Consider the following 13,258-nt stretch of genomic DNA (forward strand, 5'->3'; position numbering starts at 1 on the left):
GCACAGGGTCTGGCCCCTTGACCACCTGGAGCTGCAGCAGGACTAGGGCGGGTGTGACTGCCAAATGAGCCCACGAGTGGAGTCTGGTGGGGGAAAACGCTGGGCAGAATGCTGCAGGAGGTTGGTTTTACTCCTCCCTCCAGGGGTGGAAGCGGGTGTGGGGGGGGTGGTCCAGGCCTAAAGCCTTTTTTTTTTTTTAATTTTTATTTATTTATGATAGTCACAGAGATAGAGAGAGGCAGAGACATAGAGGGAGAAGCAGGCTCCATGCACCGGGAGCCCGACGTGGGACTCGATCTGGGGTCTCCAGAATCGCACCCTGGGCCAAAGGCAGGCGCCAAACCGCTGCGCCATCCAGGGATCCCCCTAAAGCCTTTTATGTTGGAGAGGTGCTATGTGTACAGGACACAACAGGAGCAGTTCCCCTCTTTCCTGAGAGTCCTCATCTGGAGGTCTGATCATCACTGCCCCAATTCCAGAAGGCTGGAGACCTCCCAGGACAAAAACCACTGACAAGACGAAGCCACCCACCCTCCGTTCACTGGTTTCCCCAAAACTTAAACCCTAGGGCAGATGTCTGGAGGTGTTTATGTAACATAAGTAGAAACAACAAAGCAGGAAAACTGCTTCCTCTAAATAAAAAGCCACCTTTGGGCTACAGCTAGGAAACCTTCGCTTGACAAGGGCAGGAGAATCCAGCTTCTAGCTCCTTGTCACTCCTGCCTTGACAGGGTCTCGCCAGCCTTTCCTTCCATAATATCTAACCGTTTTAAATATTTAAATAACTCCGGAGGCTGGGAATCAAATATGCATGAAGGTAAAAGTGAAAATTGATTTGGTCCATTTATAGGTTAGTGATCTCACATCTGAAAAAGTGGTAACAACTGGAAGTTTCCCAAAAGATCACCAAATAAGTCATGGAATATTTTCAGGCCCAGCAAAGTATGCAAATCATTTAGTTCTGTCTTTTGTGATTATAGAGTAGGCTCTTGTTTTTTAAAAAAGTAGGTTCATATGCATATCCTAGCATGTAAAAGATGCCAACTAGGAAGACTGTAAGAATTTTGTCACCTCCGTGTACCTCACAGAAGACATGTGCATCTGTGTGCTCAGGTCTTCCTGGCATGCCCCCTACACATGTGTCCTGCACCTTTCAGCCCTCAGAACAGCCACACTGTCAGTGTGCGCACTGAGCTGCCTCCACCTTGCCATGGCTAGATGACAGGACCCCACGGCATTGGGTCGTTTCCAGTGCCACGTCCATGTGCAGGGAACCATCCTCACATTGCCAACGCCAAGAGCTGGAACGTTTTAAATGGTGACTATGTTGTCGGTTTTAACTTCAACCTCCTGGCAGCTTCGGTGCCAGCTTCCCTGAGCCCTCCTCACCAGCAAAGCTACAGCCACACCGTTTGCTCTGCCTTAGGCAGGTAAACAATAACTGGTAATTTTACTATGCACAGATCTAATTCATCTTGTATGTAGGTTTAAGAGCATTTCGTTTTCAATGAAACATCTGTGTCCCATACTGATTTTTCTGAGAGACTGTGGTCATTCTCTTCTGGTTTTAGGAGATTTTTATATATTAAAGAAATTAGCCATTGTGATAGAATGTGTTGCAAGTTTTTCCCCATTTTATTGTTACTTTTTGACCTTATGTTTTTTTTTTTTTGCAATGCACAGTTATTTTTATGTACTTAAATTTATTTAGTTTATATTTTTATACAAATTTATCATGATTACTTCCAGGTTTTGTGTCATAATTTAGAAAGGCTTCCCCACTGATAAGTTTTAAAAGTTAACACACTGTTGGGGTTTTTTTTTTTATGGTTTTGTTTTTATTACTTTAAGAATTCCCAATATGTGCTTCTGAATACCCTCAGGCACAGGAAATCATTGTTTCAAGGTGGATTTGATTTGTAGGACCGTTTTAGAATCACTGGAAGGCAAATGTGATGTTCAAACTTGAGATAATACCATTTTTAGATAAAATCATGGCTGGCTATAAAGTAATGAGGCAGTTTCAGAAGGGCTGTTTCAGAAGTGTGCAGAATCCTAGCCACATCAGGAACAGCCTAGCAGGGAAGCCGCACTGCAAGTGCAGTGCAATAAATTTGTTTTAGTAACTTGTTTGGAGAACATGAGGTATGAGGAATGATTGAAGCCCCTAGGGCAGTCAGTTCATCCTTGTGGAGAAAAAAACCTCTTCCTCCTCTGCTGCCCACTCAGCCCTCTGCTCTCAGGACCTCCCTCTGACACTAGACATGCAGGTTCTGCCCCATGCCCAGCAATGCTCTGACATCAACTGGATGGCCTACAATTCAACCTGACACTGTCCACCTGGACTTAGTGCAGGCCACACAGGTGCCCCTACCCCCACTTCAGGTACCAGGCACAAGTCCAGGTTGGTTCTGTGTTTCTGACCAACTGGCTCTAAGTCAGTGGTTTCCACGACCCCCTTCTTAGATTCCATAATTTACTAAACAGGCTCAAAGAATTCAGAAGAAAAGTTTACCTTCTATTGTTGATTTATTGCAGAGGGTACAAATGAATAGTCAGGTGGAAGAGACACACAGGATAAGACATGGAGAAAGGGGTCTGGAGCTTCTATGTCCTCTCTGGGTATGCCACCCCTCCTCGCACCTCCTTGTGTTAGTTAAACCAGAATGGGGCATCTGGCTGTCTCTGCTGGTAGAGCATGCAACTCTTAATCTCAGGGTTGTAAATTCCAGCCCCACACTGGGTGTAGAGATGACTTAAAATCTTAAAACAAAATCCAGAAGTTCTCCACATCTCTACTTGGGATTTTTATGGAGGCTATATTATGTAGGCTTGATTAAATCATTGAATGTTGGTGATTAGGTCAATCTCCAGGCCCTCTCCCGTCCCAGAGGTCAGGAATAGGGGAGGCTGAAAGTTCCAAACTACTACTACTACTTCTTCTTCCTTCCTCCTCCTCCTCCTCCTCCTCCTCCTCCTCCTCCTCCTTCTTCCTCCTTCTTCCTCCTTCCTCCTTCTTCCTCCTTCTTCCTCCTTCCTCCTCCTTCCTCCTCCTTCCTCCTCCTTCCTCCTCCTTCCTCCTCCTTCCTCCTCCTTCCTCCTCCTCCTTCTTCTTCCTCCTCCTTCCTCCTCCTCCTCCTCCTTCTTCTTCTTCTTCTTCTTCTTCTTCTATTTTTTAAGGTTTATTTATGTTAGGAAAAGTGCGTAGGAGAGAATCTTCAGGCAGACTCCCCACTGAGCTCGAAGCCTGATGCAGGACTCCATCTCAACAGCCTATAAGATCATGACCTGAGCTGAAACAGAGTCAGACACTCAACCGACTGAGCTTGAGCCTTCTGATTACCTGAAGGCAGGTAATTCCCCTTGGCAACTGTCCTGCCACCCTTTGGTCACCTAGGGGCTCTCCATAAATCACCTTATTAACATAAATTCAGGTGTGGTTGAATGGTCTCTGAGACAGAAGACTAAGTATTATAATAAAAGCTGCTCCCTTTCCTCTAAATGCTTAGGAAGTCCCAAGGGTTTGAGGAGCTGAGAGCCAGGAACAGGGATGAAGGCCAAATCTGTGTTTCCTATTCCGAATCACATGCAGTCCTGGAAAGAGGTTTTCAGGTGGATGGGACTCTGACAGCATCTTCAATATGATAAGGATTGTGAGACCCTGGCCTTGGTTGTGTTGCTGAAGAGGCTGCAGCTCAGACATGTGGACATAAGTTACAGGGACATGTTTTCAGGTTTCCATCTAACAGGTGTCCTAAAAGACAGGGTCTGCATCCCTGCCCTGTCAACAATGAAGGGTGCTCAGGAGGAGATTCCTCCCTAGCTGAAAGGTTAAAATCAGGCATCTACAAGGCCTCTCCACACTCAAGATCCTTGGATTCACCTTGAAAATTATCTGGAATGTCATGACCAGGTAAGCATACTTGAAGGTAATATCCCTGAATTTTGAGTTGAAATAATGACAGCGGCCTATGTTGTGGAGTGCACAGGTGATTGCATGGCACAGGTACTGATCTGGGGGGCCCCAAAGAGCTCAAGGTCAGCGAGTGAGGAGTGGATGGCCCCACTCAGACCCAGATCTGGAGGCTTCCAAGCCCCAAACCAGTGTGCTGCATTGCCTTCAAAGTCAAAGATGTTAGAAGATTAATTTTTCCTCCTCACATCAGGGCCTTGCACAAAGCTATTTACCAGAAGCAGGTCTCTCTGCTAAAGAATCATTATCATGGTACTGTCCTTTGAAATATTTAGGAAAAGTAGTTACACAGTCAAGAGAAATTAAAACTAACTCTGGGCCTAACTGCCCCTTTATCATTTTGACAGCCTGATTCCTATTTTTCTGTGTTACTAACTGGTGGGTGGATAAAGGTTTCCGCTTAAGAGCTTAAGTGCAGCTCTGTAAATCTGCATGTCCACCTCAGGATTTATGTAGTTCAAAGCAGACACTCCCCTATATGGCATCCTGTGTGGAGAAGCCTCTCAAGGTCAGAAAAGTGCCAGAGCCACGTTTTATAGCATGGAATAGAAGGCAGTGGGGTGGCTCAAAACAGCTCCCAAGGTGTGAGGTGCTCAGAAAAATAAAACAGCTGCAGGGTTCCCCAGATCCATCTGGAGGTCACCTAAGGATCAGATCATTTTCCAAGTAAAAATGCCAAAGTTCAGAGGCCTACAGTGCTTGTCCTACAAGAAGTGAGACTGTAAGCCAGGGTTTTCAGCTTGCTGAGGATAAAGAGATTTTAAGGACTATCCATACATTGGAATGTTATTTGGCAGTAAAAATGAATGTGCCAAACAAGAGGACTGTTGGCTGCCCAAGGAAATTTGGAGGGTGGGGAGGAAAGGTCAGTGTCCCCTTTCTCAAGGTTTTTCAGTTCTCCTGCTTTCTTCCAGGCAACCTTTAATTATTCGGTAGGCAATTGAGAGCCCCTCTTCAGGAGCCCAGAACTTGCAGGCCCCTGAGGTTCCACAGCAGACTTGACCCCTCTTGGCCCACAGGTCCAAGGGGTGGCCATGACGAGACTGGGAAAAGTCTAAGGCTGGCCTATTTTGTTGAACCCCTTTGCTCTGAAGAAGCCCTTTAGTTCAATGTAGCCCTGCTTGTTAATTTTGCTTTTGGAATCAGATCCAAAAGATCATGGCTATGGCCAAAGCCAAGGAGCTGATCAGACTTAAGTTTTCTCCTGGGAGTTTTATGGTTTCAGGTCTGATACATGCTGCAACATGGATGAACCTTGAAAATACTAGGCTAGTAAGTGAAAGAAGCCAGACACAGAAATCATAATATTACATGATTCTGTTCATATAAAATGTCCAGAACAGGCAACTCCATAGTACAGCAAGCTCATTGGTGGTTTCCCGGGACTTGCATGAAGGGGAGAGAAACAGGGCACAGGGTTTCAGGGGGTGATGGGAAGGTTCTAAACTTGGATTATCTTGATGGATGTGCATGCACCTTTGCAGATGTACTAATAATTATTGAATTGTGCACTTTAAATGGATGACTTTATGGTGTGTAAATTATATCTTAATACAGCACTTTAAAAAATAAGGACTGGAGGGGCACCTGAGTAGCTCAGTTGGTTGAGCATCAACTCATGATTTCAGCTCAGGTCATGGTCTCATGGTTGTGAGATGGAGCTCTGTATTGGGCTTCATGCTGGGTGTGGAGTCTGTTTGGGACTCTCTCTTCCTCTCCCCCACCCTTCTGTCCCCCCTCTCAAATACATACATACATATAATAAAAATATAATTTAAAATGAGGACCAAGGAGTACCTGGGTGGCTCAGTGATTGAGCATCTGCCTTTAGCTCAGGTCATGATCCCAAGGGTCCTGGGATCAAGTCCCGCATTGGGCTCCCACAGGGAGCCTGCTTCTCCCTCTGCCTATGTCTCTGCCTCTCTGTGTCTCTCATGAATAAATAAATAAAATCTAAAAGAAAATGAGGACCAGAACTCCAAAAGGGCAAAAGCCTAAAACAGCAGGTTTTCCTTAAGTGGGTATAACTGACATATAACGTGAGTTTCTGGTGTGCATCATAATGATTTCATATTTGTATACATTGCAGAATGATCACACTAAGTCTAGTTATGATCTGTCACTATACATAGTTACAAAGATTTTTTTTTCTTAAATTTTTTTCTTATGAGGGATTTTGAAATTCTCTTAGCAACTTTCAAATAAATAATACAGTATTATTAACTGTAGTTACTATGTTATACATGACATCCCCAGGACTTGATTATTTTATGATTTTTTGACCATCCTCTTTCATTTTGCCCACACCCTGCCTCCTGCCTCTGGCAACCACCTATTTGTTCTTTGTGCCGTGAGCTTGGGCTTGTTTTGTTTTTTAGATTCTGCATATAAGTGAGATCATATGGTATCCCTCTTTCTCTGTCTGACTTACTTCACTTACATAATACCCTCAAGGTCCATTCACATCGTCACAATGGCCAAGAGTCCATTCTTTTTTATGGCTGAAGAGTATTCCATTACAAGATATACACAGAGCCAGGACGCCTGGGTGGCACAGTGGTAGAGTGTCTGCCTTTGGCCCAGGACATGATCCCAGAGTTCTGGGATCAAGTCCCACGTCAGGCTTCCTGCATGGAGCCTGCTTCTCCCTCTGCCTATGGCTTTGCCTCTCTGTATCTCTCATGAATTAAAAAAAAAAACAACAAAAAAAAACACAGAGCCACACACACCACGTCTTCTTTAACCATTCACCCATTTTTAAATTTTTATTTATTTTTTAATAAATTTATTTTCATTGGTGTTCAATTTACCAACATACAGAATAACACCCAGTGCTCATCCTGTCAAGTGCCCCCCCCCAGTGCCCGACACCCATTCACCCCCACCCCTCACCCTCCTCCCCTTCCACCACCCCTAGTTCTTTTCCCAGAGTTAGGAGTCTTTATGTCCTGTCTCCCTTTCTGATATTTCCCACACATTTCTTCTCCTTTCCCTTATATTCCCTTTCACTTTTATTTACATTCCCCAAATGAATGAGACCATATAATGTTTGTCCTTCTCGGATTGACTTACTTCACTCAGCATAATACCCTCCAGTTCCATCCACGTTGAAGCAAATGGTGGGTATTTGTCATTTCTAATGGCTGAGGAATACTCCATTGTATACATAGACCACATCTTCTTTATCCATTCATCTTTCGATGGACACCGAGGCTCCTTCCACAGTTTGGCTATTGTGGACATTGCTGCTAGAAACATCGGGGTGCAGGTGTCCCGGCGTTTCATTGCATCTGTATCTTTGGGGTAAATCCCCAACAGTGCAATTGCTGGGTTGTAGGGCAGGTCTATTTTTGACTCTTTGAGGAACCTCCACACAGTTTTCCAGAGTGGCTGCACCAGTTCACATTCCCACCAACAGTGCAGGAGGGTTCCCTTTTCTCCGCATCCTCTCCAACATTTGTTTCCTGCCTTGTTAATTTTCCCCATTCTCACTGGTGTGAGGTGGTATCTCATTGTGGTTTGGATTTGTATTTCCCTGATGGCAAGTGATGCAGAGCACTTTCTCATGTGCGTGTTGGCCATGTCTATGTCTTCCTCTGTGAGATTTCTGTTCATGTCTTTTGCCCATTTCATGATTGGATTGTTTGTTTCTTTGTTGTTGAGTTTAATAAGTTCTTTATAGATCTTGGAAACTAGCCCTTTATCTGATATGTCATTTGCAAAAATCTTCTCCCATTCTGTAGGTTGTCTTTTAGTTCTGTTGAGTGTATCCTTTGCTGTGCAAAAGCTTCTTATCTTGATGAAGTCCCAATAGTTCATTTTTGCTTTTGTTTATTTTGCCTTCGTGGATGTATCTTGCAAGAAGTTACTGTGGCTGAGTTCAAAAAGGGTGTTTCCTGTGTTCTCCTCTAGGATTTTGATGGAATCTTGTCTCACATTTAGATCTTTCATCCATTTTGAGTTTATCTTTGTGTCTGGTGCAAGAGACTGGTCTAGTTTCATTCTTCTGCATGTGGATGTCCAATTTTCCCAGCACCACTTATTGAAGAGACTGTCTTTCTTCCAGTGGATAGTCTTTCCTCCTTTATCGAATATTAGTTGACCATAAAGTTGAGGGTCCACTTCTGGGTTCTCTATTCTGTTCCATTGATCTATGTGTCTGTTTTTGTGCCAGTACCACACTGTCTTGATGACCACAGCTTTGTAGTACAACCTGAAATCTGGCATTGTGATGCCCCCAGATATGGTTTTCTTTTTAAAAATTCCCCTGGCTATTCGGGGTCTTTTCTGATTCCACACAAATCTTAAAATAATTTGTTCTAACTCTGAAGAAAGTCCATGGTATTTTGATAGGGATTGCATTAAACGTGTAAATTGCCCTGGGTAACATTGACATTTTCACAATATTAATTCTGCCAATCCATGAGCATGGACTATTTGTTCATCTCTTTGTGTCTTCCTCAATTTCTTTCAGAAGTGTTCTATAGTTTTTAGGGTATAGATCCTTTACCTCTTTGGTTAGGTTTATTCCTAGGTATCTTATGCTTTTGGGTGCAATTGTAAATGGGATTGACTCCTTAATTTCTCTTTCTTCAGTCTCATTGTTAGTGTATAGAAATGCCACTGATTTCTGGGCATTGATTTTGTATCCTGCCATGCTACAAAATTGCTGTATGAGTTCTAGCAATCTTGGGATGGAGGCTTTTGGGTTTTCTATGTAGAGTATCATGTCATCGGCGAAGAGGGAGAGTTTGACTTCTTCTTTGCCAATTTGAATGCCTTTAATGTCTTTTTGTTGTCTGATTGCTGAGGCTAGGACTTCCAGTACTATGTTGAATAGCAGTGGTGAGAGTGGACATCCCTGTCGTGTTCCTGATCTTAGGGGAAAGGCTCCCAGTGCTTCCCCATTGAGAATGATATTTGCTGTGGGCTTTTCGTAGATGGCTTTTAAGATGTTGAGGAATGTTCCCTCTATCCCTACACTCTGAAGAGTTTTGATCAGGAATGGATGCTGTATTTTGTCAAATGCTTTCTCTGCATCTAATGAGAGGATCATATGGTTCTTGGTTTTTCTCTTGCTGATATGATGAATCACATTGATTGTTTTACGAGTATCGAACCAGCCTTGTGTCCCGGGGATAAATCCTACTTGGTCATGGTGAATAATTTTCTTAGTGTACTGTTGGATCCTATTGGGTAGTATCTTGTTGAGAATTTTTGCATCCATGTTCATCAGGGATATTGGTCTGTAATTCTCCTTTTTGGTGGGGTCTTTGTCTGGTTTTGGAATTAAGGTGATGCTGGCCTCATAGAACGAATTTGGAAGTACTCCATCTCTTTCTATCTTTCCAAACAGCTTTAGTAGAATAGGTATGGTTTCTTCTTTAAACGTTTGATAGAATTCCCCTGGGAAGCCATCTGGCCCTGGACTTTTGTGTGTTGGGAGGTTTTTGATGACTGCTTCAATTTCCTCCCTGGTTATTGGCCTGCTCAGGTTTTCTATTTCTTCCTGTTCCAGTTTTGGTAGTTTGTGGCTTTCCAGGAATGCGTCCATTTCTTCTAGATTGCCTAATTTATTGGCGTAGAGCTGTTCATAATATGTTTTTAAAATCGTTTGTATTTCCTTGGTGTTGGTAGTGATCTCTCCTTTCTCATTCATGATTTTATTAATTTGAGTCTTCTCTCTCTTCTTTTTAATAAGGCTGGCTAATGGTTTATCTATCTTATTCATTCTTTCAAAGAACCAACTCCTGGTTTTGTTGCTCTGTTCCACAGTTCTTCTGGTCTCGATTTTGTTGAGTTCTGCTCGAATCTTTATTAACTCTCTTCTTCTCCTGGGTGTAGGATCTATTTGCTGTTTTTTCTCTAGTTCCTTTAAGTGTAAGGTTAGCTTTTGTATTTGAGTTCTTTCCAGTTTTTGAATGGATGCTTGTATTGCGATGTATTTCCCCCTCAGGACTGCTTTTGCTGCATCCCAAAGATTTTGAACAGTTGTATCTTCATTCTCATTAGTTTCCAAGAATCTTTTTAATTCTTCCTTAATTTCCTGGTTGACCCTTTCATCTTTTTGCCGGATGGTCCTTGACCTCCACGTGTTTGAGGTCCTTCCAAACTTCTTGTTGTGATTTAGTTCTAATTTCAAGGCGTTATGGTCTGAGAATATGCAGGGGACGATCCCAATCTTTTGGTATCGGTTCAGACCCGATTTGTGACCCAGTATGTGGTCTATTCTGGAGAAAGTTCCATGTGCACTTGAGAAGAATGTGTATTCAGTTGAGTTTGGATGTAAAGTTCTGTAGATATCTGTGAAATCCATCTGGTCCAGTGTATCATTTAAAGCTCTCGTTTCTTTGGAGATGTTGTGCTTAGAAGACCTATCGAGGGTAGAAAGAGCTAGATGGGGATCCCTGGGTGGCGCAGCGGTTTAGCGCCTGCCTTTGGCCCAGGGCGCGATCCTGGAGACCCGGGATCGAATCCCACGTCGGGCTCCCGGTGCATGGAGCCTGCTTCTCCCTCTGCCTGTGTCTCTGCCTCTCTCTCTCTCTCTGACTATCATAAATAAATAAATAAATAAATTAAAAAAAAAAAAAAAAAGAAAGAGCTAGATGGAAGTCACCAAGTATAAGTGTATTATTATCTAAGTATTTCTTCACTTTGGTTATTAATTGATTGATATATTTGGCAGCTCCCACATTCGGGGCATATATATTGAGGATTGTTAAGTCCTCTTGTTGGATAGATCCTTTAAGTATGGTATAGTGTCCCTCTTCATCTCTCACTACAGTCTTTGAGGTAAATTTTAGTTTATCTGATATAAGGATGGCTACCCCTGCTTTCTTTTGAGGACCATTTGAATGGTAAATGGTTCTCCAACCTTTTATTTTCAGGCTGTAGGTGTCCTTCTGTCTCAAATGAGTCTCTTGTAGACAGCAAATAGATGGGTCCTGCTTTTTTATCCAATCTGAAACCCTGCGCCTTTTGATGGGGTCATTAAGCCCGTTCACGTTCAGAGTTACTATTGAGAGATATGAGTTTAGTGTCACCATGATACCTATTCAGTCCTTGTTTTTGTGGATTGTTCCACTGAACTTCTTCTTAAAGGCGAATTTTAAGAGTCCCCCTTAAAATTTCTTGCAGAGCTGGTTTGGAGGTCACATATTCTTTCAGTTCCTGCCTGTCTTGGAAGCTCTTTATCTCTCCTTCCATTTTGAATGAGAGCCTTGCTGGATAAAGTATTCTTGGTTGCATGTTCTTCTCATTTAGGACCCTGAATATATCCTGCCAGCCCTTTCTGGCCTGCCAGGTCTCTGTGGAGAGGTCTGCTGTTACCCTAATACTCCTCCCCATAAAAGTCAGGGATTTCTTGTCTCTTGCTGCTTTAAGGATCTTCTCTTTATCTTTGGAATTTGCAAGCTTAACTATTAAATGTTGAGGTGTTGAGCGGTTTTTATTGATTTTAGGGGGGGATCTCTCTATTTCCTGGATCTGAATGCCTGTTTCCCTTCCCAGATTGGGAAAGTTTTCAGCTAGGATTTGTTCAAATACGTATACTGGCCCTCTCTCCCTTTCGGCACCCTCGGGAACCCCAATTAAACGTAGGTTTTTCTTCTTCAGGCTGTCGTTTATTTCCCTTACTCTATCTTCATGGTCTTTTAATTGTTTGTCTCTTTTTTCCTCAGTTTCCCTCTTTGCCATCAACTTGTCTTCTATGTCACTCACTCGTTCTTCCACCTCGTTCACCCTTGTCTTTAGGACTTCTACTTTGGATTGCATCTCATTCAATTGATTTTTAGTTTCTGCCTGATTAGCTCTAAATTCTGCAGTCATGAAGTCTCTTGAGTCCTTTATGCTTTTTTCTAGAGCCACCAGTAGCTGTATAATAGTGCTTCTGAATTGGCTTTCTGACATTGAATTGTAATCCAGATTTTGTAACTCTGTGGGAGAGAGGACTGTGTCTGATTCTTTCTTTTGAGGTGAGGTTTTCCTTCTAGTCATTTTGCTCAGTGCAGAGTGGCCAAAAGCAAGTTGTATTGGGAAAAGGAGAAATAGGAGAGAAAGAAGGAAAGAAAAGAGAAAAAGAAAAAAGGAAGGAAAAAAAAAAGAAGAAAAAGAGAAAGAAAAAGAAAGGAAAAAAAAGGTGGGGTAAGGAAACAAATCAAAAACCAAAAAAAAAAAAAAAAAACACAAAAGAAAAAACACGGGGGAGTATCTTCTGAATCTGTAGACTTTAAGTCCCTTGACTTCCCCTGGAACTTGTCCCTCTAGCTGGTCTTCTGGGGGAGGGGCCTGTTGTGCTGATTTTCAGGTGTTAGCACCTGGGGGAGCTGCTCTGCCCCCTGCCTGGTGCAGGGCTCAGTGGGGGCTGTTTACCCCGTGAGGCCCCAGGAGGAACAACCGCAGTGGCGGGGCCAGCTCTGCAACCCTGGAGTCAGCTCCCGCAGTAACCCCAGAGCTCTCCATCTGCAGGGCCTGGAGGCTCCGGGGCGGGGCCGCTGATCTGCTCAGCTCGGGGCAGGAGCGTCCTTGCTGTCCTGGGCCCTCCCGGCCTCTGCCTGTCCCGGGGGAGGCCGGATCCTGGGCTGTGTCCCGGCGCCCTGTGCTCCGGGGCCTGCGCTGGTGGATTCGCGCTCCCGCCCCGCAGCCCCCTCCGCGGAGCCGCCGCCCGAGCCCCTCCGAGCTGCTCCGGCCCCGCCGTGCGCGCTGCAGCCCTTAGGGAGCTCGGCGCACTCTCCCGGGGCGCAGGTGTCTGTTAGTGTCCCCGGGAGCCCGAGGGCATCCCCGCCCTCCTGGGTCCTGCTCCACCTCCCTGCGAGCCCCTTTCCGCCCGGGAAGGTTGGTGCAGCTCCTGCTTCTCCGGGAGGGGGCTCTCCTGTCCTGGGGACACTCGCCCGGGCCTCAGCCGGGCTCCTCGCGGGGCCCCTCCGCCTCGGAGGCCTTTTGTTTCTTTATTTCTTTTTCCCCGTCTTCCTACCTTGATAGAAGCGTGAACTCTTCTCACTGCAGCATTCCAGCTGTTCTCTCTTTAAATCTCAGGCCGAATTCATAGATTTTCAGGATGATTTGAAGGTTATCTAGGTAATTTGGTGGGGACAGGTGACTTGGGGACCCTACTCTTCTGCCATCTTGCCCCAATTCTACTTTCCATTCACCCATTGATGAACACTTAGGTGTTGCCCTATCTTGCCTATTGTAAATAATGCTGCAGTGAACATTGGGGTGTGTATATCTTTTTTGAGTTAGTGCCTCTGTTTTCTTCAGATAAATACCCAGAAGTAGAATTGCTGG

This window comes from Nyctereutes procyonoides, unplaced genomic scaffold (genome assembly GCF_905146905.1).
Source record: "Nyctereutes procyonoides isolate TBG_1078 unplaced genomic scaffold, NYPRO_anot_genome, whole genome shotgun sequence".
Taxonomy (NCBI): domain Eukaryota; kingdom Metazoa; phylum Chordata; class Mammalia; order Carnivora; family Canidae; genus Nyctereutes; species Nyctereutes procyonoides.